The 25122-nt window shown below is 36.6% G+C and overlaps 1 protein-coding gene across 1 annotated transcript in view; it reads left to right on the top strand.

Annotated features, from left to right (window-relative positions):
• Positions 1–18684: 18684 nt before the first annotated feature.
• Positions 18685–25122, top strand: part of LINGO2 (leucine rich repeat and Ig domain containing 2) — a 110000-nt gene continuing 103562 nt past the window's right edge. Inside the window, exon 1 of the mRNA XM_043565162.1 lies at positions 18685–19021. The gene's annotated coding sequence lies outside the window, so the exon portion shown is untranslated. The remainder of the gene's footprint in view (positions 19022–25122) is intronic.

The raw sequence follows: 25122 nt of genomic DNA, 5'->3' as shown, positions 1-25122 counted from the left end.
CCCAGGCATCCCAGGTATAATCCTATTCTTGAAAGAAGGCATTGAAAACTGGAAGGTGCTTTCAATGTACTGGGGAAGCCAGCAAGGAAGGAGAAAGATAAAATGTCACAGGTAAGAACTAAGACAGAGCTTAAGCAGCTCTTCCGCTCAGGTCATGATCTCGCGGTTTGAGCACCCTGTCTTGCTCTGTGTTGACAGCTCAGAACCTGCAGCCTGCTTGGGATTCTGTTTTGTCCTCTCTCTCTGCCCCTCCCCCGCTGGCTCACACTGTGTGTGTGTGTGTGTGTGTGTGTGTGTCATAAGTAAATAAAAATTTTTAAAAAGGAGGGAGTGGGGGGCACCTGGGTGGCTGGTTAAGCGTCTGCCTTCAGCTCAGGTCATGATTTCACAGTCTGTGAGTTCAAGCCCTGTGTCTGGCTCTGTGATGGCAGATCAGAGCCTGGAGCCTCCTTTGGATTCTCTGTCTCCCTTTCTCCCTGACCCTCTCCTGCTCAAGCTCTGCTTCTCTCTCTCTCTCTCTCTCTCTCTCTCTCTCTCTCTCTCTCTCTCTCTCTCATATTAATAAACGTTAAAAAAATTTTTTTAAGATAAAATAAAGAAGTTAATAAAACTGAGATTAGAGACACCGAATAAGACAGGCTTCAAAAGCCCAAGTTTAGGTTTGCAAAGCGTGTTATTTGCCTATTTATCTACCGCCATTTTCAAAATGTATTTTTACAAAGCTCTACCCCAATGCCATGCCCATGGTTTATAGTAAGAGGCCATCCTCCCAGCTTTGTAAGAATGAAAATGTTTTATTAAGATGGGACTCATTTCCATGCCAAGATAGACCTAGAGGTTTGCCCCTAAATCACACAATCAACAGGATTTTTTTTCTAATCTGACACTTTGTAATTGTATTGAAAGTTTTGTGTTCAGTTTGGGTGCAGACTGGTTATTAGAATCTTGCTGAGATGATGTAACTTTCCATTACCAATTTGAGATGAGGTCTTTCAAAATCAGCAATTAAAGGTCATGGCCCTAAAGTTTCATCTCTTTTAATAAAGTTTCAAAGGATGATTTTCTATTTCGTTCACCTTTGATGTGCTTCAAAGCCCAAGGTGACATAGGAGCACCCCCACCTGCTTCTGGAAGGAAGGCATACCTCAACAAAATGAAATTATTGAATCAGAAGTTGAGAGTGTGATAGCACATGTCAAGCATAAAGATCAGATTTAATTAAGAAGGTTTCTATGATCAAGAAGTCCAATGTGTAATCAGAAAGCAGTACCTTAATTGATACTTGACTCCTGTCAAATTCTATTTGCATGGAAATAATAGACATTCCCTCAGCGTTTTCACTGTATATTGATTCTGTACCATTGTATACATTTGCATTAGCTACTTTTGTGTGATATGAAAAGAAAAACGTGCTTTGATTAAAAAAAAATGCCTTCATTCAAAAAGAATCTATTCTGCATTACACACTCATCCAGGCCATTCTCATGCATTACTTGATTTAATCTTTACGATACCTCTCAAAAAAAACCCAAAAAAACAGATTGCATTTCCCATTGTACAGAGGAGGAAACTGATGTTCAGCTTCACTGAGTAAGTCATCCAAGGTCACACAGCTAGTAAATAGTGAGTTGCAGAGCTGAGATTCAAAACAGCTCTCTTTATTTGTATAGCCCATTCTCCACTCAGAATGCCATAAAACTTCTGAGTGTTGTATTTGAAGTTGCCATGAATTATAATGGAACAGAACACTCTTCTTTTAAAATTCTGTTAAGTTTCTCAAGATCTACATTTGAGTGAAACATATGATACCTGTCCTTTTCTGACTGGCTTATTTCACTCAGTATAATCCCTTCCAGTTCCATCCACATTGCTGCAAATGGTGTGATTTCATTCTTTCTCATTGCCAAGTAGTATTCCATTGTATATATAAACCACATCTTCTTTATCCATTCATCAGTTGGTGGACATTTAGGCTCTTTCCATAATTTGGCTGCTGTTGAAAGTACTGCTATAAACATTGGGGTACATATGCCCCTATACATCAGCACTCCTGTATCCCTTGGGTAAATTCCTAGTAGTGCTATTTCTGGGTTGTAGGGTAGTTCTATTTTTTTTTTAATTTTTTTTGAGGAACCTCCACACTGTTTTCCAGAGTGGCTATACCAGTTTGTATTCCCACCAATAGTGCAAGAGGGTTCCCCTTTCTCCACATCCTCGCCAGTATCTGTAGTTTCCTCATTTGTTCATTTTAGCCACTCTTGAGGTGGTATTTCAGTGTGGTTTTGATTTGTATTTCCCTGATGATGAGTGATGTTGACTGCTGATAATAGGGGTACATGTACCCCAATGTTTATAGCAGCACTTTCAAAAGCAGCCAAATTATGGGAAGAGCCTAAATGTCCATCAACTGACGAATGGATAAAGAAATTGTGGTTTATATACACAATGGAATACTAGTTGGCAATGAGAAAGAATGAAATCATGCCATTTGCAGGAACATGGATGGAACTGGAAGGTATTATGTTAAGTGAAATAAGTCAGTGATAGGGAGACAGATACTATATGTTTTTACTCATATTTGGATCTTGATAAACTTAACAGAAGACCATGAGGGAAGGGGAAAAAATAGTTACAAACAGAGAGTGAGGGAAGCAACCATAAGAGACTCTTAAATACAGCAATCAAACTGAAGATGGTTGGGGAGAGGGGAAAATGAGTGATGGGAATTGAGGAGGGCACATGTTAGGATGAGCACTGGGTGTTGTATATAAGCGATGAACCATGGGAATCTACCCCCAAAACCAAGAGCATGCTTTATACACTCTATGTTAGCCAATTTGACAATAAATTACATTAAAAACAAAACAAAGCAATAGCCCCCACCCACTGCCTCATTATAGATGGTCTCTCCTTTGCTGTCCTGCGATGTGTTCAATAAACTTCTATCTGCTTTGAAAAACCAAATAAATAAAAAATAAAATAAAATTCTGAATGTTACCATTGGGCCCAAAGAAACATTGCCATTATATATCCTCATAAAAGCCACAGCCAACTCTAAAATTAAGGCATTTTGCCCCCTATTTTATTCCCTTTTTTGAGGATTTTGCAATGGTTCACCCTAATAGGTGATTTCTTCCAAATAATTTTGTGTAAAAACTAGATAAAAAGGCCAGTGTCAAAAAAAATTTTACTGTAGTTAATCTCAACCAAAGGTGATTTGCCTCACCTCCTCTCTGAGGATATTTGATGGTGACAAGTGGAAAAATGCAATTGTATCTGGTGAACAAAGGCCAGGGATGCAGCTAAATATTCTCCAATGCCTAGAACAGCCCATACAACAAAGAATTGTTTCACCCAAGATGTCAGTAGTGTTGATGTTGAAAACCCTGGTTTATAGTGTTACGCCCCATTAGTGAATCCTCCAGAAAGGAAGTTCTGGACTCAAACCAATGAAAATGCAATTTGTCTTGTGTTCCAGGTGGCCCTCCCTCCCCCCATAAATTTTTTTCCACTTGCTGTTGTCCAATCACTGATGACATTTCCATTTCAGAGGTCCAAAGATGTTCTCCTTGTGGCCTCCTCCCATCCAAGCTAAAAGTATCTGCTCTAAGTTGTTTTTCTTGATTAACACTACACTTTTGATGAAATTTAAGTACCCATACTTTAAACCTTTCTTCACTTATTCCAAGATCCATGCATTCAACAAACATTTATTGACTACTATGCACCATGCTCTGTTCTAGGTTTTAAGCAGTTACAGATAGGATCCCATTACTGCATATGCTCTTGTGAAAGGGAGATAAGCAGTAAAGAAATAGACAAGATAATTGTCATACAGTGGTGCTTGCTTTGAAGACAATCAAATAGGATGTTCTGATAGTAACTGGGGGAGGTAAAAGGAGTTGTCATTTAAGAGGTAACATTTAAACTAAGATGCAAGTGACAGGAAGAAAACCATTTAAAAGTCTGGAAGCAAAGAATTTCAGACAAGGGAAGTAGAAAAATCCAATCAGGTGTTCAAATGAATAGAAGAAAGCCATCATGCTTTGATTCTAGTGAATAAGTGAGCATAAGCGGAAAAAGGACTGGAAAAATTATACCAGACCAGATCAGGTAGGGTTCATATGCTATGGTAGAAATTCAGATAACTTTTTATTGGAATAAAATGCCATTAGAGGATTTTAACAAGGACATGAGAAAATCTGGTGTGTGCTTTGGAAGATGACTTTGGCTATTTGAAGAACGTCCTATGGGAGGCACAAGTGGAATTGGGAGTCCCAAGGATGCTTTTGGAAATGGTGGGAAATGTTGTGGGTAGCAATGGAGATGGACATAATTGGTTGTTATCAGGAGTTACTTTAAAGATAGGGCTGATAGACTTGATGATGAGCAGGGTGTAAGGGGAAGATAGATCAAAGGTGATACGTAAATTTTTTGACTTGGGCAACTGGATGGAGAATGATGCTATTCACTGTGATGTAGCACACTAACAACTGAACATATGAGAAAGAAATGTTTCATGGTCTGTTTGAAACTGTTATGTTTGTGACATTTAAGTAAAGTTGTCAACAATTTGAGATAGGTGATTCTGGAGATAGCAAGGAGATCAGAGATGGAGGTGTAAATTTGGGTGTTGGCGTCATGCAAATTGCATTTTAAACCTTCAAAGTGAAGGAGATAGTCTGAGAAGTGTATACATTTTGACATCTATCCTTGATAAAAAGAATTGCAAGTATCAACATGTATACAAGAGGTACCACATGGAGCAGAGGCCATCTGAAACATTATGCCCACTTAGTGTGCTCTAAACCAAACTGTGTGTGTGTGTGTGTGTGTGTGTGTAGAATGTAAAAGAAGGTGTGGGGGGAGAGAAAGAACAAGTTGTAAAATCATGATGTAGTATAATAAATGTAAGGTAACATGATTAGTTCTTTTAAAGTAACTTACAAGAGTATCAGAAGCCTATACTATCTATAACCTACACTATACTGAAATAAAAAGAAAAGGTTTAGAATGCCTCTGGAAAGGTTAACTTATGCTCATCAAGTACTTTCCAGAATCTTTTTGATGTAGGCAGTAGAGTCCTTGCTTTTTATCATCACCTTCTTATATTGAATACACTCTTCTAAAACCCTAGTGTTTTTAACCTGCCAAGTTGTCAAATTTTGTTCGGTAAGTCATGTTTACATCCAAATGTTAGACTCTCTTTCTAGGCTATTGAGACTGTTTCAAAACTTGATTCTGCTATAAAATGTAATAATTGTCTTTCTAGTTTTTTGTTACCTCTAAGTTTAATTAAAATGTTGGTCAGATGAAAACCAAGGACCTGAAAGGGTTCCCCATTTCACCAAAGGTCTCCATCTTGTTAGACAATACAGTTCACTTTGGGTAATAACAATTAGTCATGCACTAGATATTAAACACTTATTTTCATCTTTGCCTCCATTTTTTAAATACAAACTATCTAACTGAAATGTGTTCCCACTCTAAGAAGTCACTAGCAAAAGAGTCTAGAGATGTTACCCTCAAATCAGTTAAAGTCAGTATGATAGAAGTTGTTGATAGAGAAAATACGGGACCTCCCAGGATTGCCATTTCTTTTTTAATTGCTCACAAATGTATTTTTAATGTAGTCTATTTTAAAATAATATTTAGAAATGTCTTTAAGGTCACTAAGGTGTTTGGAAAATAAACTGTTCTAAGAAGTCTTTTAGTGCCTGTTCTGCTCTAGATGTGCCTCAAATGTTGCTGACAGCACTTGTACAATCTTATCTTCAGTTGCATCTGGGAAGGAGACACATGCTTCCTGAGAGTTATGCCACCAGAGTGGGCTTCAGTATCTTCTCACTAGTGTGTGTCCCTCTCGGACTAGCTTGATCATCCTTCTCACTGGCAGAGACAATGGACTCAAAGTAGAAGTAAAGGAGTTTGTTTTTTCTGTCGATAAATACTTCACCAGCATATTTTTAGGCAAGAGCTGTATTTATTGTGCTTTGAGTTTCAAAAAAACATGTATTTTCAGAGCCTGGGTGGCTCAGTTTGTTAAACATCTGACTCTTGGTTTCAGATCAGTTCATGATCTCACAGTTCATGGGATCAAGCCCCGCATTGGGCTCTGCACTGACAGTGCAGAGCCTGCTTGGGATTCTCTCTCTCTCTCTCTCTCTCTCTCTCTGTCTCTGTAAATAAATAAACTTTTTTTTAAAATGTATTGTTTACCACTGCTTAACAATAACATACGTGGCAGATAAATTATAAGCCCATCCTTCTCTAGACCGCAAGCCTAATCATCAAATCAGGCCTGCCCTTTTCCTTCAAAGGAGCAGTAGGCTAGATTCCTTTGACAAAGGGAAGTAGCTGTAAGGTGAACATGACTTGAGGATGCTTTCTTCCATTTTTAAATTTTTTATTTTTTTTCGGTCCTTTCTTCTTTGTTTTTGGCATCAAAGAAAAAGTAGAGATGTCTAAGGATCTCTAGGTAACATTGGAGTGACCATTGGTTATTAGTTTTTGCAACTGTTTGATTCAATTTAGTTGGCATTTCAATGAAAATATTCTTCCCCAGTGGTGATGAAATAGCACCCTCGTGATGTGATTCCTTCATAGCCTAAGAGTTTTTGCTTACTTTCTCTGTGAAAAAAATAAGCCTTTGGTTTTGACTCATTTAATTGATAAAAATATGGGTGAGTATAGAAGACCTTAAACAGTATTTTTCAGTAAATGAATTCATTCATGAATGAGTAAATATAGCTAATAAAATATGACAAATAAATGTCATACTTATATGTAAATTCATAAGTTGTCAAATTCCTATCACTTACTATAGGATAGTAAGTAAAATATGACCACATTTTAGTAAGGCTCACTTGAGTAGATGAAAATATATTTCATATGTGATTTTTGGAAATGAATTAATCATAGTCACTGAACTCCATCCTTTTGTTCTTAACTCTTACTCCCTTTTGAACATTTTGATTTATTAAATTGTGGGCTGAATACTCTCTCATTTATTCTACAAACAAGTAGTAAGTGTATAACATGTAGTAGGAATATATCTTGGTGTCCCATTGACTGTCAGTACTCTTGTGGTTTCAGAATTTTTTCTGGCCTTTTGTCAACATTGCCAAAGTGTTTCTCTCTTAGAATAGCTTACTGTGGTTCTGTATGAGGTAGAAACCTCTGAGCTGTAAAGTCAAACTTTATTCAGACATGTAAAAAATGTTAGTGAAAAGCATCCTTAAGTGCTACTGTCGCTATATACTTCAGTGTCTTGTGTTGAAGACCAAAACAAAGGATGAAAGAACAGACTTTAGAATTTCAATGAACTCCTTGGTTTAGCTCTTAAAAGCAGCCAGAGGAAAAAGATGGCTCACCTACAAAGAATCAGCAATGAGTTTTTACAGGTAACTTTTCAACAGCAATTGTGGAATCCAGAAGACAATTGTGGAATTAATCTGGAATGTGCCACAAAAGATAGCTGTCAATCTAAAATTTTAAACCCAATGGAATGCTGTTTTCAAGACCCAGGGTGAAATAAATCCAATCATAAAAAATTTTAATAACTGAAGTTTGCTAACAAAAGATCTTCACTTATGAAGAATAATTTCAGAGAGAAATAAGTGATACTGGAGAAAAATTGGAGATGAGAAAAGAAAAGTGAGCAAAGAAAATAAAAAATGTTGGTAGATTTAAGCAGTATCCTTTGAAAACAAACGTAATAGTGTGTAATTTACAGAAGTAAAAATGAGAGAGGGGGGAAAAAAGCTGTTTAAAAGCAATATAAAGTAAGCCAGGAGGAGGTCAGTATGAAAACATCTAAGATCCTTTTACTGTTTGAGAGGTGGTTAAAGATACTGATTAACTTTAGACTACATTGATTTGGCATGTTGACACTTTTAATGGTATCCCCTAACAGAATGGAATTATTGTGTATACATATCAAACCAGTAGGGGAAAATATTGAGAAAAAAATTCAGTCAATCAAATGCATTTCCAGTTAAAACCCTAATATAATTTTAAGATGTATACAGAAAAGCAAAGGATCAGGGAAAGCTAATTCATGAAGAAGAACAGGTAGTTCTAGTACCAGAAATCAAAAACTGATTAAGAAACAATTGTAATTAAGTGATGCCTGTCTGGCTCAGTTGGTGGAGAATGTGACTCTTGATCTCAGTGTTGTGAGTTTGAGCCCCACATTGGGTGTGGAGCCTACTTAATTATTTTTCTTTTAAGACATGACACAGTAGAAAGAATAGAAAAATAGACCAAAGAATAATATGACAGACAAAATACTGAAAATAAATGAGGGAAAGATGAGCCACTCAGGAGATACTCCTGAAACAATTGTTAATCCATATGAAGAAAAAAATAACTGAATATTTCCCTCTAACATATGACACAAAAAGCAGAAATAATAAAGGAAAAATTAACAAATTTGACTACTTAAAATGGCAAACTATTCATCAAAAGATATGAAAAAATGAGAAGAGCAGCCACAAAATAGAAGGTATTTCAAGCATATAAAACCAAAAAGGAATTTGTATCCATAATATATAAAGAACTTCTTCACTAAGAAAAAGACAAGCTTCTTAAAAAACATAAAGGCAGAAGAATAAACAGGCATTTCATAGAGGGGAAAACTCAACACAGCAATAAATACATGACAACATAATTAGTCTCATTTTTAACCAAGGAAATGCAAATTAATATCACAATATGCCACTGTTATATCCACTAAGTTGGAAAAAAATTTTAAGCAGAACAAGCAGTTTTGGTGAGGCTATGAAGAAAGAACTTTCATATATTTCTAGTATCTGTGTAAATTATCCAGGAGAATTGCTGATGTGCACATTTAATGAACTAGCAATTCTTTTCATATATATATATATATATATATATATATATATATATGCTAGAAACAGTCATATATGTACAACAGAATAAATGTACAGCATTGATTATAATAATAAAAACTGGACATAACACAAATATCCAACAGGAGAATGAAGAGATAAATTTTGGTTCAGTGTTAACTAAACATCAGTGAAGTAAATGAAACAGCCACTTATATCAACATGAATCTCATAAATGTAATGTTGAACAGAAAAGAAGTCAGGAGAATAATACATTTGCTTGGATTCTCCTTATATAAAATTCAAAAATATGCAAAACTAAATATTTCAGGCTCCATACATATGTATTATAACTACAAAGAAATGCCAGGGAATAGGTTCTGAATGCTGATGACCTATAAGGGGAGGGGAGGGAATGGCTACATAAGAGGATGCAATGATACATGAAATACTCTGTTTCTTAATGTAGGTTTTCTTTTAGCCCTTTTCATGCATCTTCTATAGAATACATTAAATATGATTTCATAAGTATAAAATACTCTATAATTTAAAAATTAAATTCCATAATTTAAGGGGCGCCTGGGTGGCACAGTCGGTTAAGCGTCCGACTTCAGCCAGGTCACGATCTCGCGGTCCGTGAGATTGAGCCCCGCGTCGGGCTCTGGGCTGATGGCTCAGAGCCTGGAGGCTGTTTCGGATTCTGTGTCTCCCTCTCTCTCTGCCCCTCCCCCGTTCATGCTCTGTCTCTCTGCCCCCAATAAATAAATAAATAAATAAATAAATAAATAAATAAATAAACGTTGAAATTCCATAATTTAAGAAAATAAAAAGTTAAATGACCATTCACCAGTGTTATTATTTATCCTCATATAAAATAAAACCATCAAAATAGCATGAGTGCATGACAAATCTTCTTTTATTTTTTTTATTTTTTTTTTCCAACGTTTATTTATTTTTGGGACAGAGAGAGACAGAGCATGAACGGGGGAGGGGCAGAGAGAAAGGGAGACACAGAATTGGAAACAGGCTCCAGGCTCTGAGCCATCAGCCCAGAGCCTGACGCGGGGCTCGAACTCACAGACCGCGAGATCGTGACCTGGCTGAAGTCGGACGCTTAACCGACTGCGCCACCCAGGCGCCCCACAAATCTTCTTTTAAAGTATATTAGAGTCATAGTGTTAATCTTTTTTCACCTGATAGATTCCTAAATTTTTCCAGAAAAAAAAAATCAAAACACAGTACATACAACTGTCATTAATTAGCCCATGTATCTGGCACTTCTTATCTCCAAGCCTTAGTTTCTTTATCTGTCAACTGAGGTGATTGGATCAACAGACTTGGTAGTTTTTCCTGCAGTAAGTTTCCATTGTACTAGTCTGCTATACAGTTTGAATTACAAAATGTGGTGTTCTGCAGGCAGCTATGTCTTTTATCACTTGTACCTGCAATGCCTAGGTAAAGTACCTGGAATATGCTAGATGGTCAGATAAAGATCAGTGGAATAAAGGATTCTGGCATTATATGCTAGTGAATGTTGGGCATGCTAGCATCTCATCATATCCTGGAAATCATTATAAAACAAAATGGATGGCATTATACCACCATTGCAGGGATCATGAGTAATAAAGTTTCAAAAAGATGAACCTTTCATCAGTTTTAAGATAGACACTTTTCACATTTTGTCTTCTCTGAAGTCAAGTTAGGTCTTAAAGTAGATGAGACCTTTTCAACTGTTGTCAGGCAGACAGCAGTTGGGATGCAGTTGTCATTGCCTGACTATAAACAAACTAAGCAATTATTCTGGATGGTATGATAAACAACAGAATTCCCTTGATGCTTCAGTCAACAAATCATATAAGGAAAGAATGAATCCTCCTTGTCCTCTCTGAAAAGTCTCCATTGATATATTCTCAAAATCAAGAAAATCCAACTTTAAAAATAGTAAAATGGATATCCTGATATTTCAGAAGAAAATCTTGGAGATACTGTAGATAACTCTTCCAAGAAAATCTCCATCAGGGGCACCTGGCTGGCTCAGTTGGTATAGCATATGAGTCTTGATCTTAGGGTTTTAAGTGTAAGCCCTACATTGGGTGTAGAAACTACTTTAAAATAAAATCTTTTAAGAAAGAGAGAGAAAGAAAGGGGGGCGGGGAGGGAGAAAAGAAAGAAGGATGGAAGGAAGGAAGAAAATCTCCATAAAAAAATGTTCTTGATGGCACAGAAATAAAGATTGATTTGAAAAACACAGAGCTAAAGAAATCAGAGTTGAAAAATAAGTCCGAAGGGTTGGATGCTAAATGTAAATAGACTTGAGGAAAACCTTACCCAATATATATGGCTTATACTTTTTATATATAAACAAGATATATTTTTTAAAAGTTTTTCCTATCACTGGTTTAGTTACTGATGCTATCAAGACTTAAAGGGCCAATTCCCACCCAAATTTAAATTGATTTAAAAGGGCTAAATTAATTATAGAAACTTGGAGCCAGGGAGGGGCAGCAGAGAACTAACCTAAAAAGAGGTTTGTCTTCTATATGAATGATTCATATATATGAACTTACGGCATCCCCACAATAAAACTAGGGCAGGCCAGGCCATTTATTTCTATCCTTATTCAACATACCAGGAAAGAGAAAGACAGGAGAAAGTTTGAGGTAGCCCAGCTAAGGGGTGGCCTTTGACTTGAGCTAAGAAGGCGGGTTGGGCTTGTATTCATTCTTTTCCTTCAAATGCTGGTAAAACCTGTGAGAAGTCTGGTGGGTGATCAGGAAGAGAATTCGAGATTGGATCTGTTGAGATCCAGATCAGCTAAGCCCAGGACTAGGATATGTGGTGAAGATGTCATGAATCAGGATGAATATATGAGCTAGGAAGTCAAACCAAAGACCAAGGGAGCTTAAGTAAATACCCATCCAACATGTGATCAATGATGAACAGGAGACCAATCTGAACCGAATTCAGATATGTGCCAATGATGATATCCCAGAAGCCATGTCGTTCTATGAGTGGCCTAAAAAGCACCAAATGTACTGGTAGGGTCTCATTCCCTAGCCTTGAATATATGTTTTTAAAAAGGAGAAAAAAAAAAAGAAAAGCTCCTGATACCTCAGCAATATTTGAGTGAGACAATTTGATATTGGTGAAGATAGAGATGAAATAATCAAAAGATATTTGCTGTGTTTCTACCTTACTTCCTAGCAATTAAAAAAAAAAAACCCAAAGGGGTAGTTTCTCCTTCATTTACCAAGTGGTTATAGTTTAAAAGCTCAAGTCAGGAAATGGAATATTTCAAAGCCCTAGTGGGAAGGCATATATGATTCTTCACTCCAAAGAAATTGCACTAGACCTTTTGGCCTGATAGGTGTAGTCTAGGTGAAGTATTACTTTGTGTTGTCAAGATTCATTTCTTGACAGAGCAGTCACTTCACAAAGTGAGCTCTGTGGTTGGGATTTTGAAGGCTTTTGCTTCTGCTGAAACTCAGAGGTGGGGAATGTTCTGAGGCAAACGAGTACAAACTCTACTTAATATTCTCCTGCACGGCCGCCTCTTGGGAACATCTCTGAAGAGGAAGGTCAAAAGGTGTGCCTATACCTGTGTTTTCTTAGGGAAGGTGGCTCTTAAAATGTAGAATAGAGAAGTCAAGCTTCCAGATCTGTCCACAGTGCATGCAAGATATCAACAGCAAATGTCAATAAATAAAAATGTTAAAATAACGCTCTCCCAGAAATCACAAGAGAAGGAAAATAAAAGGATTTAGCCTTCTTTATTACTCATTAAGTAAATCCTGCTTCATACTAGGTGACACAAGAGAGGGTATTTGTGAGTAAGCACTTAGGTGTAGAAGGATGAAGATAAGATTGGCCTTTCTTGTTCCAACGAGCCTATGTTTCACCTAGACAATTACACATATGCTTTCTGAGGACTTAGGCAGCATATACTAGGATACAAATACATCGGCAGCTGAATGTTTGAAACTCATAAAGTCATTTCATGAACGATCTGTCTTGGACTCTTTTTGTTTTCACTCTGGGGTAACAAATACAATTCCAGAGTACATTTTTATATCTATATTCATATCTGCATTTGTATTTATTCTCAGAATGAAGAGAATGCATTGCAGACAGGACTTAAACTTTAGAATTAATTGGATATGGATATATAATATAAATCCAGTTTTATCATTCATTTATTGATTGATTCTGTGGAAGGTACACAATATCTTTGAGGCTTGATCTCCTTATCTATCAGGGAGAGTATTATAATGTATTTAAGGGAACTAAGTAACTAATCTCTGTTTGGTCTTTAGGTTAAAGGCAGTAGGTTGCCTATCTGTTCGTCCCATGGTAGCTCCCACAGACACACCTTGAGCTTTATCTCCCCTCCTTCAGGATGGCATTTATAGTATTTCTATGTTTAGAATTATCCTTTGCTAGCTCAGTCAACATTGAGCACTTAATGTATGACAATAACTGTGTTCTAGGCACTTAATAAAAGAGACAAAACCCCTTTCCTCTGGGAACTGACAGTCTAGTGGACCTGCTAGACTCTCTTTATTTTCCTTGCTTGCACCTCCATTCCACCTCTCCTCCAGACTTCACTTCAAGAGTTTCCCCTTAGGTGAAAGTTTTTCTGTGTTTTATTTATCACACACAATCTGTGTGTCCTCTGAAGTTCTGTACCATTTTCCTGCTTTTGCTGCTAGGTGGCTTTTTATTGTTAGCTTCCCTGTAGAGTTGTTTTCTTTTGTTTGTTTGTTTTGTTTTGTTTTGTTTTTATGTGTCTTTCCTAACTGCTTGTTGCTGGATGGTGAAAGGTCTGGAAATATGCTTTCAGAAGGGAAGCACGATTCAGTGTGTTTTATTCACCATGTGTCCCCAATAACTGTAGTGGACACATAGCACGTTCTCTATAACTATTTTGCATGAGTGGATACCTTTGTATCCGCACATTACTTTGCTTTGATATAGAGAAAGAATTGGATTTGCACTCAAAATTCCTGGATTTAAAACTAAGCTCGAGGGCCACCTGGGTGGCTCAGTCAGTTAAGCGTCCAACTTTGGCTCAGGTCATGATGTCGTGGTTCATCAGTTCAAGCCCCGTGTCGCGCTCTGTGCTGACAGCTCAGAGCCTGGAGCCTGCTTCAGATTCTGTGTCTCCTTCTCTCTCTGCCCTCCCCTGCTGATGCTGTGTCTCTCCCTGCCTCTCAAACCTGAACAAATGTTTAAAAAAAAATTTTTTTTTAAAGCTCAAAACTGATTTTCCTTCTGAGACTCAGCTTCCTCTATAAGATGGTAATAATATTTTTGCTTTACTCACATAACAGAATTGTTTTTGAAGATCTAATAGTGTGATATCTCTGGAAAAGAACTTGTTTGTTCACTAGTAAATGAGTACAGGTTATTACACCTAAGCCCATAATGATTACTGTTGAATGAATGAATATATTATAGACCAAATGTGTGTATTATAGACTAAATGTATGTATTGTATAATGTATGTGCTCCCACTAAAATTCATATGTTGAAACTCTAATTCCCAACATGATGGGATTTAGAGATGGGGTCTTTGGAAGAGAATTCGGGTTAGATGAGGTTATGAGGGTGGAGCTTTCCTGATGGGGTTTATCCTTTATAAAAAAAAGACATGAGAAATAGCTCCTCCCTCCCCCATGTCACCTCATGCGGGGCACAAACAAGACACATGAGCACATAGGGAGACAGCAGCCACCAGCAAGGTAAGAGAAAAGGGCTCAGGATAAAATCTACCTTACCAGCCCCTTGAGCTTAGGCCTCTCAGTCTCCAAAACTGTGATAAATTTCTGGTGTTTAAGCCACCCAATCTGTAGTATTCTGTATGGCAGTCTGAGATAAAGCATGAATGCGTAAGAAGGAAAAGATAGGTTTTTGTGAAGTCTGGGCAATTTAGGGATTCAATCAAAAGGTAAATAAAGGCACTCCGGAGGTGACACAGGCTTCAGCCATTTCAAAGAATTAGTTGATGCTTAAAAGTGTTGTGCTATAACTTTACTGAGTGTATTTCCTGAGATCAGCTTTCTCCTACATTCAGGGCAAAATGGAAAGAATTAAACTGTGTATTAAGAGACTGAAATCTCAGCAGGTACCTTTGGGCAAGTCACTTTAACTCTCTCACTGTCTACTGTCTTATCTATAAAATGAAGATTAAAATGCCCAACATGTCTGCCTCCTGGCATGGTGGTGATGACCAAGAAAGTTTACGTGTTGATGAATGACTTATAAACTATTGTCAATAAAATGTGAGGTATTATTAGTAATAGCTTGCCATTAAAGACTCATGGTTTGTGCCACATCCTTTGTTTCTCAAAATTAACGTTCTTACCCAAGATTTACTTAGGATCTAGAAATTGCTAGCATCCTAGAATTTAATGAGGCATTAATTTCTCAGACCACACAACAATCCTGTGGGCCATGTTTGGCAGGGAAAAACTGTTCCACAGAGGCAAAGGAAATCGTCCAGGGCCACACAGCTTGCTGATAGCACAACTAGGTTTCCAACACACATCTAATAACTGCAGATAGGGAGCTCTTTGCATTAAAGCCCAAAGATCTGAGCCCTCTTGTTTTCAAATACCATAGGTTTTATTGTCAGTGAGACCTAGTTTCTCTTATTATCACATTCAATGCAGTAATGATAATATCTGAGATTTTATGAAATCTTCTACCCTTTAATATAAATTTTGGTAAACGTACAGTATTCTTATTGGTGACTTATTTTACAGGTGCAATTAACAATGGGTCCCTGGAGATCAGATTGGCAGGGTACCTGTGTTGCTGATGGATAATTTTTCACACGGATTTTTAAATGGCCCATTACTACAAAATGTTTTATGCTTTTAAATCATAAAAAAAAAAGGTGTGTGATCCTGCATCTTTGGAATTTTCAGTGCTGGCATAGAATAAGAGGACTGAGGTGCATATTCCTTATCTGTACATACTAGTTATTAAGTGAGTAAGTTATTAAAAAAACAATATAGGTAGGGAGGTCTAGATTGCATTTAAGTTTCTAGAGGAAGGATGGTGATGAGGTATAGAATTTTAAAATAGGCTTTTGAATGTAGTCTATAGAAGGCACATGGTAGAAGTTAAGAAGAAATTACTTCACTAAGCACCATTCTTTTGTAGAATAGTAACAATAGCAAGAAAGACATTGATGACCTCAGAGAAACATGAATAACACATGATGGCTCAGATTATATTGACAGCCTAACCTGACTCCCAGGAATTTAGAGCAAATTTGGTATGCAGAAGCCAGATGGGTTTCTTTAAGACCCCTTCTATTTTTTAAAGATCTTGTTAAGTCAGACTTGGAGGAAGAACAGAAGATACTTTTTTTCATGGAGTGGAATACATTTCCCTCCCTGTAAATCTTGTCATTCAATGGCAGTTCAATAAGAGGAGACTAAGCTCGGGACTTTAAGTGTAGTGTGGAAAGGGACCTGGCTCAGTCCTCAGGAGCATTCCTATTCTCCTAGCTAAGGTTTCCATCTAGGAAGCCCCAAAGGGGCTGACTGAGGTCATGATACAATTTTAGGACCACAAGGAGCAAAGAGCCCAACTGAGAAGCTTTTCCTTTAAGCATAAGATCATGACTTCTTACTGTGATAGCTAGCCATGGTGCCACAGCATAGATCTAAATAATTGTGATTAACAAACAAATAAAAGCCAGGATTGTTGGTATTCCTTTGCCCAAGTGAAATATAAGCCAACTAGTTATATTTCTCAGACTTTGTTCTCTCCTCCTGATGACAAACATATTGAGAATCTGATATGTGCTTAGCTGATCTGATAATCAAAATTATGAAGAAAATTGAGGCTGTCCTTTGGTATCCAGCCAGTAAGTTTCATTTGCTTAAAGATTAGGTAAAATAATGTCACAGGGTGCCGGTTCTGCCACAATGAATGTCAACAGAGGCTTTGAACAAATCTGGCTGCTGCATCCTGGTACAGGACACACCTCTCCAATACACTGTTCTGGGTATAGAAGAAGCCACAAAAGAACCTCTTTGGCTACTTTTATTCTGGGTAAACATACCCAAGATCTCTATCCAGAACATTACTGCACGGAAGTGTGTGTGCACATGTGTATAACTGAATCAAAGTTCTTTCCTGTACCTGTGAACAATTGAGTATGGCTCTGCTTAATTTTTGAGCTGCTGTCATAATTTTCTTATTCATCAGAATTAAAAGTTTATCATTATAATCACTATTGTAATCATCATCATCACCACTAACAATTATGAGTCCTTTACGTGAAGATAAAGGTGAGTAGTATTACTCTCATAGGTAAGGTAACTTTGGTTTAGAGACATAAAAGATGTTTACATAGGAGAATTTTGGCAAAGTCCCTGTTCAAAGTTAGGGTCTGTGGATCCAAATGGGTTTCATTTTACCATCACATCATACTGCATCCAACACATGCCGGCCCCTGGAAGACTTAAAACCTGAGGATTAATGGAAGAGTTTTGCTTCAGTTAGGAACCACCATCTTTTTTTTTTTAATTTTTTTAATGTTTATTCATTTTGAGAGACAGAACAGAGCATGAATGGGGGAGGGGCAGAGAGAGAGGGAGACAGAATCCAGAACAGGCTCCAGGCTCTGAGCTGTCAGCACAGAGCCCAATGTGGGGCTCGAACTCACTGACTGTGAGATCATGACCTGAGCTGAAGTGGGACACTCAACTGACTGAGCCACCCAGGTGCCCCCCCTTTTTAAAAATAGTAACCACCATCTTTAATCTGACCACCTTGGACTCTTAGAAGATGTATAATTTGAAAATAAGGAGATACTTTAGATCATACATGTATGTAAAGGTAATAAAAACCCTACCACATCAAATATAAATCATTGCCCTTTCTGTCACTCAGTTCTTAAACAACTTGTGTTTTTGGGTGATTGCTGCCCACCCACCATCTCATTCACAGTAACCCCTTCTTAAGCCATTCATACCCTTATTCAACAAATATTTTAGAAAGCACCTGCTGTATATCAGGCACTGCTCTAGGGGCTAAAGAAATGGCAGTGAAAGAACAAATACAAAGTCTCATCAGAATTCAGAATAAAAATGTGATGATTAAAATTGATTTTCAAACAGTGATTAGTTTATCTTACTGAGAGTCCAGAAAAAACACTAGTTTTTTTCTTTCCCAATATCACTCTGAATCAAACCACACCCACAACTGAGTCTGTGCATGTCCTGCATGTAGGGCATTATGCTAGGTTCTATGGAACTATCAGAAAAAAAGAAGTCTTGCTCTCAAGTAGCAAGAGTATGAATGCAATGTTTCCAAGAATTGGGATTTTTCTAAGACTCTTTCCAGGATTCATTCTTTATAATATATCCATTAATGCCTTAGCAAATCACTGCTTGATAAATTCATGAAGCCCTGTGTGTCTTACACGTGTTCCATGGTGTAAGTCTTTAGGGATTAGGCATTTCCACCTGCCAGTGCCGTGCCTAGCAAGATCTGATGCAAAAACTATTTCCCTAGCATGCCAATTGGCAAAGGCATGACATTAGGTTTTGTTCTGGCAAACAGATTAGCCCTCTAAGGGTTAATTAGGAAGACAGCCCCTTTCAGGGCCTAGTATTGTTTACTTCAGTCGTTTTCATGCAAACTACCATGTTTCACTTGGGTACTAATTGTGCCTGATGGACCCATTATTTTGTAATCAGAGCAGTTCCTTAGCTAGCTCTCTGGGGGTTAATTAAATGGATGAGGTAGTGCCCCGGATATTACTAGCAGACAGGACCACTTGAATTTCTCACCAACCGCCTTGGAAAAAGTCCTGTTACTATGAACAGTCGGGTTTCGCAGAACCAGTGGTGCCTTCCACAGTTGGAGTTTATTAGGTTACTGTACCAAGACAAGCCCAGCTGATCCATCACTACAGGCCTACCTGGCTTAGCCCTGTTTTGCCTCAGAGGACTTGTGCCAATGGATTCTGGAAACCCAGCCTGCATATAGGCAGCCTGTTGACTGCAGAAGATGATTCCAGCCCCAGGTTAAATATGTACACCTCATGGAAATGTCAGTGTCTTCAAGCTGAAGGCACTTAAAAGCTAGAAGAGCAGCAGTCTACCCTGAGACACTGTATTAGACACAGCAAGAGACCACAATGATTGGTAAGGTGATTAGACATTGCTCTGATGTTGTTATGCCACTGCTGTGGCCAATGGGGGCTGACCTTGTAATCTGCCAGTTCTCTTCCCCTTCTGTTTTTTTTCCCCCTACTGAATTCCTAGCTTAAGAATCTTTGTGTAAAATGATCACACATTAGTTTTTGTCTCATTCTTTTTTTTTTTTTTGCAACAAACCCACTGGGATTTAATAACTAGTAGAGAATATTGTGTACTGAGGTGTGGATGAGGAAATGGTGAATTCTAGAGCTCAAATATCTAAGCCTTTCTGTGTTTGGGACCATTGGAGAAGACAGCAGACCAGAAAAGGGATTTTCTTTTTCTTTTTCTTTTTCTTTTTCTTTTTTTTTTTTTTTTACATAAGGCTTTATGCCCAGACCCACAATAGCACTTAAAATGAAATCTTTCTGTTGCATGTAGAAATATCCGAACTATAATCATAGGTAACTTAGGAAAATGGTCTTTTCCTAAAGTTGTCTATGGAGTTAGCTCTTACACAGTCTTTATGTCAGGACTATGGTGGTTTGCTTGTAGAGAATGTAATGTGGTGGGAAGTGCACATGATAGAGTGTGAAGACCTAAATTCAGTTCTTATTTCTTCCTTGTATTTGTTGCATGATTGGAGCATTTACTTTACTTCTAGTCTCAATTTCCTTACTTTAAAATGTGGATAATTATACTGACCTACTTTCTGCCATAGGATTATTGTAAAAATCACACAAAGCAACTGCCATATATTACATGGCCCAATTAATACTATGTAAATGAAAGACTGGCAGGATTAAAAAATATGCATAGTCCAGAAAAAAAATGTTCCAAATGTATTAAGCATTAACAATCAAGTGTAATGTGTAAGCCTTAAAAACAAAACAATCTGTAATGATGGATGACATTTTATTATATTCCTCCATTTCTATACATACAAACAAAAAAGTATGAATTGTTCCTAGCTGTATTTAGCAATTTCTATATTTTTCCAGAAACTAACCTGATACTGAGGCTTTTTGCCTTGCCTCTATGATACCTTTCTATCAGAGCAAGAAAAATGTCAGAGAAAGTTATGTCCATCTGATGTGGGTAGAAATCAATTGTAGCATTAGGAGTAAAGGTAATACTGGAAATATATTAGGCATGTGAAATGTCCAGAACAGGCAAATCTGTAGAGACAGAAAGTAGATGACTGGTTGCCAGAGTGACTGCTAATGAGTACAGGACTTTTTGGGGAATTGATGAAAGTGTGGTGATGATTGCACAACCCTATGAACACCCTAAAAACCATTGAATTGTACATTTAAAATAGGTGCATTGTATTATATGTAAATTATGTCAATAAAGCTGTTATTCAAAAAAGTACATTTAGAAATTTTATATATATGTATATATAATTATATATGTATAATGCATGTATGTGTGTAAGTACATATATGTATTATGATATATATTAGGACACATGGTGCTAGAACTGGATATTGATGAACGTATGGCCCTGAAATGGAATATACTGATTCCTCAATGAAATCTTTGAATAGAAAAAGAGGAAGAGCAGAAGGTAGTTATCAATCCTGTAGCAATACAGAGTAATACTAAGGACTGCATTCCATGGGAATCTGGCAAGCTGTATCAGCTTCACATCTGAATCTGATATCTGACCTCTCTCTTCCAGTATAGGTTTTTTTTTTTTTTATCTGTGTCTGTAATGTTTAAACATCTGAACACTATCAAGCCTGTCCCTCTGGGAAGTTCCAACAAAGCATTGGTCTTAAGACTTTCTGGCAGTGATACAGAATACCTTTATGCCCTTTCATGCCCCAACTCATCCCACTTACTCCCAGTGCTTAAGAAATAAACTATATATAAAACTCATAATTACACATATCATATACTAACAATATATATTAAAATATAGTAAATATATATAACTATTATATATGTATATATAACTATTATACATGTATATATATACATATATATGTGTGTATGTGTGTGTGTGTATATATATATATATAACATACCTAGGAAAATGTAAATGTTTAATAGTAGATTACATTACATTGAATAAGGTGTATTTTTTAATGTCTTAGGAATTGCAGTGTCTTCATCTCATCAGCTAATCTCAGCCAATCTATTACATTTTAAAAAGTAGGTTTAAGTCCATATTTTAAAATTCCTTGATAAATTTGGATTTTTTTTTCCTAATTAGACTTACTGTGTTGACCTTGACCTTGTAAATTGGCTGGAAGGCTATATTAGAAATTACAGGAAGTCTATTTTGCAGTTTGCCTATAGTTCATCTGTGTTTGTATAATTTTTATTTCTGCTGTATCTTCAAACTGTGGTTTGCTGGCAGAGTGTTTTTAAAAGCCATTTATCTATTTTGTGACATGTAGTTTAAGCCCAGGAATAGAAACTTTGAACTTAAATTAAGCAACTAAAGTATGTTGAAAAACCAGGATTGAATTAGGTCATCACTTTTATACCTATGTATGGTAGCACTTCCTCTCTTGCCTTAAACTACCTTGAGTACCTTTTGCAATATAGACTGTGTATGGAAGACAATGAGTATTTTAGATAGCTGTAAAGTTTTTCTTAATTAGAAAAAAATATATGAATATAAATTCTATTTTCTTTTGGCATGGTAGTGATTGTATTGCACACCTTCACTCCCACCGTTAGTGAGAGCAACCAATGTTGGAGTCTACTGGAATGGAATAGATTTTAGTGATGAAAGCATCAAATATTTTGACCTATTAAGGCTTTTAATATCAACTAGCAGCTGGAGCTCTTCATTAGCAAACATAAACAGTTAAGAGGGATGATTTTTGAATTGGTAGAGCTGTTTATTGAGAACTGCCTAAATGTCAGGAATTATGCTTATCTCCAGAGATATAAAAATGACCAAATCATTTTTTTTGCTTTAAGATAGTTCAAAGCATAATGGGGGTCAAGATGCAGTGTGGTATGTCTTATGATATAACAGTACATAGGAACAGAGAGGGCATTAGGGAAGGTTGGCAATGATTGAGCTTTCTCTTGAAGAATAAGGAATTAACTTCAGGTAAAAGTAGGAAAAGAAGAGCCTGGGAAGAGAGAAGATTCTATTTGTTGTTCACAGAAAATATCTATTGACCACAGTCTCAATGAGCAGTTAGTAAGTGGGAGATCTGGTGTTCACACCCTCTTATTCTGGATTCTCAACCCTACTGCTTTATAAATTTCGTAAAGAAGAGAGATCTCCTTTTCACTTGGACACTTCTCTTAATATGCCTTGTTAACTGGCAAGCACTGTGTACAAGGCCCATTTTAACAATATGGACTGGAATTTCCCAAAGTGTATCTTGTAGAACACTAGTCTCTGACAATGCTTAGTGACAAATGATTCCATGGTTAAATAATATTAAGAAAGGCTGAATACTGTCTCCTTTTTGTAGATTGACAGTATCCATTAACATAGAGTTTTGAGAAGTCCTGCAAATAACAAGTAAGAAAAGTTTAACCTTGCTTAGCTTGATGATTCTGAAATGAGTTAGGTATGGAATGTATTTCCTTGGGAATATATTTCCTCTGAACAAAGACTTTGGAAAAAATTAGTGTATCCAATACCTTATCAGGATAGACAAGAACAAGTTGGTTTAATGTAGACTTTTTTGGTAATGAATTATCAATTACCCCATTTGTAAGTATAACACTTGTAACTTCAAAAGTAGAATAGCAAACATTATATCAACCTGTAGATTTTAATTGTATTTCATAGTGCTCTGCAGTCATTTTATATAGGGTTCTCTATGGAAAGTGCTTCTAAGATTAACCTAAATTAAGACAGTCTCTTAACATCTAATATAACATAGTATTTTTGTAAAAACAATGTAGCATTTTAATCTAAGGTCATATCCATTCCTGTCATTCTATAAAAAAATAATGGGCTGAGTGTAAAGATGCTAAAGATAGTATGACACTTCACTGCAAAAGAAATGCCAGCATATCAACTTTCTGTATAAATCTTTGGAGTTGCAAGTGACAAAAATACAACTCAAATAAGCTTAACCATGGGCTCTGGTTCTTCTCCATACACCAACAGAATGGCTGGTGTCAGCTTCAAGATCATTCTTAGAGCAGCAGATCCCAAAATATATTTTCCTTGATAGATCCTGCCATTGACTGATTGGCTTAGGCTGATCACTTTGCCAGGAACAGAGTTGTCCAGTTAGGTCTGGGTTATATGCAAATCACTGGAGCATCACTGGATGGGAAGGAGATTAGATGAACCACATGAACTCTGCATATTTATCAAAGGATGTGGGAAGGGTAATTTTCCCATGGAAAGAGTGCTTAGGATGAAAACATAAACTCTTCACAGTTGCCATATCCTACTCTGAAACCAATATAGGTTGTGACCACATAGATGAAGCAAGATTTACTCAAATTATGACCAAAGGCTTCAAATAGGACTAAAGAAAGCTATTTAAAATTTTAAAAGATACTGAATTTTCAGAATATATCTCTTAAAAAAAGATAAATTTTTAAAGTAACATAGCAGATGGTTAACAAAGAAGAATTCAGTTTTTTCTTCCATGAAAACCTAACTTAAAAGCAAGCCTAGTTTTTTTTTTATGCAAGTCCATGATAGTAATGAAAAATGATGAGAAAATGTATTGAAGCCCTTAATGTTCCAGTGAAGAGTCCAATTCAGTGTGGAAGCCACAAAAGTACTTCACCCTTGATTACAGTTGGGCCTTCTTCCTTTTCTAAGTTCTTATGCTTTATGCATATAGACTTGACATAAAAGTCTTGAGACCCAACAGAGATGCAATATTGAGCATGAAAGAAATGGGAAAGGCGTACGATCCATTCAGAGTCCACGTCTGGGACTTATTCCTCTGAGCAGCCCTTCTCCACCACCTATGCCTTCCTTCTCTATCAGGATGCTATCAAGCCACTTAAAAACAGAGGAGAAGACCATGTGACTACAGGGAAAAGGAAGAGAATTTGAGATCTTCTCTGTCATAAGGAATTAAACCTGCAAGAATGTAAGAAATAAAGCCAATTCATACAGGAGGATAAATCATAAGGAAAAGAAGAAAAGAGTTTTCAGCATTTTTCTTTGAAATGCATTCTGTAAGTAAAGCATACTATGATTTCTAGAAATTCTTGATTAAAATCTACCTTCCCTCTGGGAGGCTACGCATTTTATTGTTAAGGTTTATTTCAGGGAGGTGGAGGGAAGGTTTGTTTTCATCAGAAAGCAAATTAAGTTTTAGTAAAGCCTATGTGAAAGGTGTTGACATTTTAGAAAAATAGAAAGGAATCTCTCATTTATATAATATTGTAACCTTAGGCAGGTGGGAAAGACTGAAGAATGTGTGAAAGTAATGTTCAGATAGTTGAAAGGCTATATTTATAAAATAACAGTATTAAAAAACAAAGACTTAGGTGTAAGTGTAAAAACTTAACACTTAAAAAACCTTGGAAATCATAATTTATAATATAATCATCTCTATTTATGATTTGATACCCATGGATAATATCAATATGATTTTTTGGTTTTTACTTATAAATCTATTTACTATAATTTTCTATTTATTAGGAGAGTCACTGTTCACCAAAAGAAAGACAAACTCAAATCATTGCTACTCCTTCTTTACTTTAGAGGTAGGAATAAAAAGAAGCACTGATAAGAATTTTAAGTTTCCTGTTTCTAAAACTTGATAAATATTGGCTATAGAACTTCAAACTTCATCCAATAAATATAACATATATTAATTCTCTAAAATTCATAACATATTGCACGTCAGTTAAGGTATAGACAGGAAGAAGTCGGTGTATATGCATGTGGGTGTGGCAGTAACACAGGGAGACCAAGGCAGGTCTTACCAAATGTCTGTCTTCTGATCAATTACTAATGACCTTTTGACACCTTCTGGTGCCTCTAAGTAAAAATGCTAAAAACAGCCAAACCAGCAAAAATGCAAAGTCACAAGGAAAGACTAAGATGCAACCACAGTTCCTCTAGCTCAACTGAGAGGAAAAGAAGGTGAGAGAAGATCCTAGATTCTCCATGAATTTGTCTCTCATTCTTCTCTTGTGGTCAG

The sequence above is a fragment of the Prionailurus bengalensis genome, chromosome D4 (genome assembly GCF_016509475.1).
Source record: "Prionailurus bengalensis isolate Pbe53 chromosome D4, Fcat_Pben_1.1_paternal_pri, whole genome shotgun sequence".
Classification (NCBI taxonomy): domain Eukaryota; kingdom Metazoa; phylum Chordata; class Mammalia; order Carnivora; family Felidae; genus Prionailurus; species Prionailurus bengalensis.
Note: the sequence above shows the minus strand (reverse complement) of the source record. Positions and strands in the feature narration are given on the sequence as shown.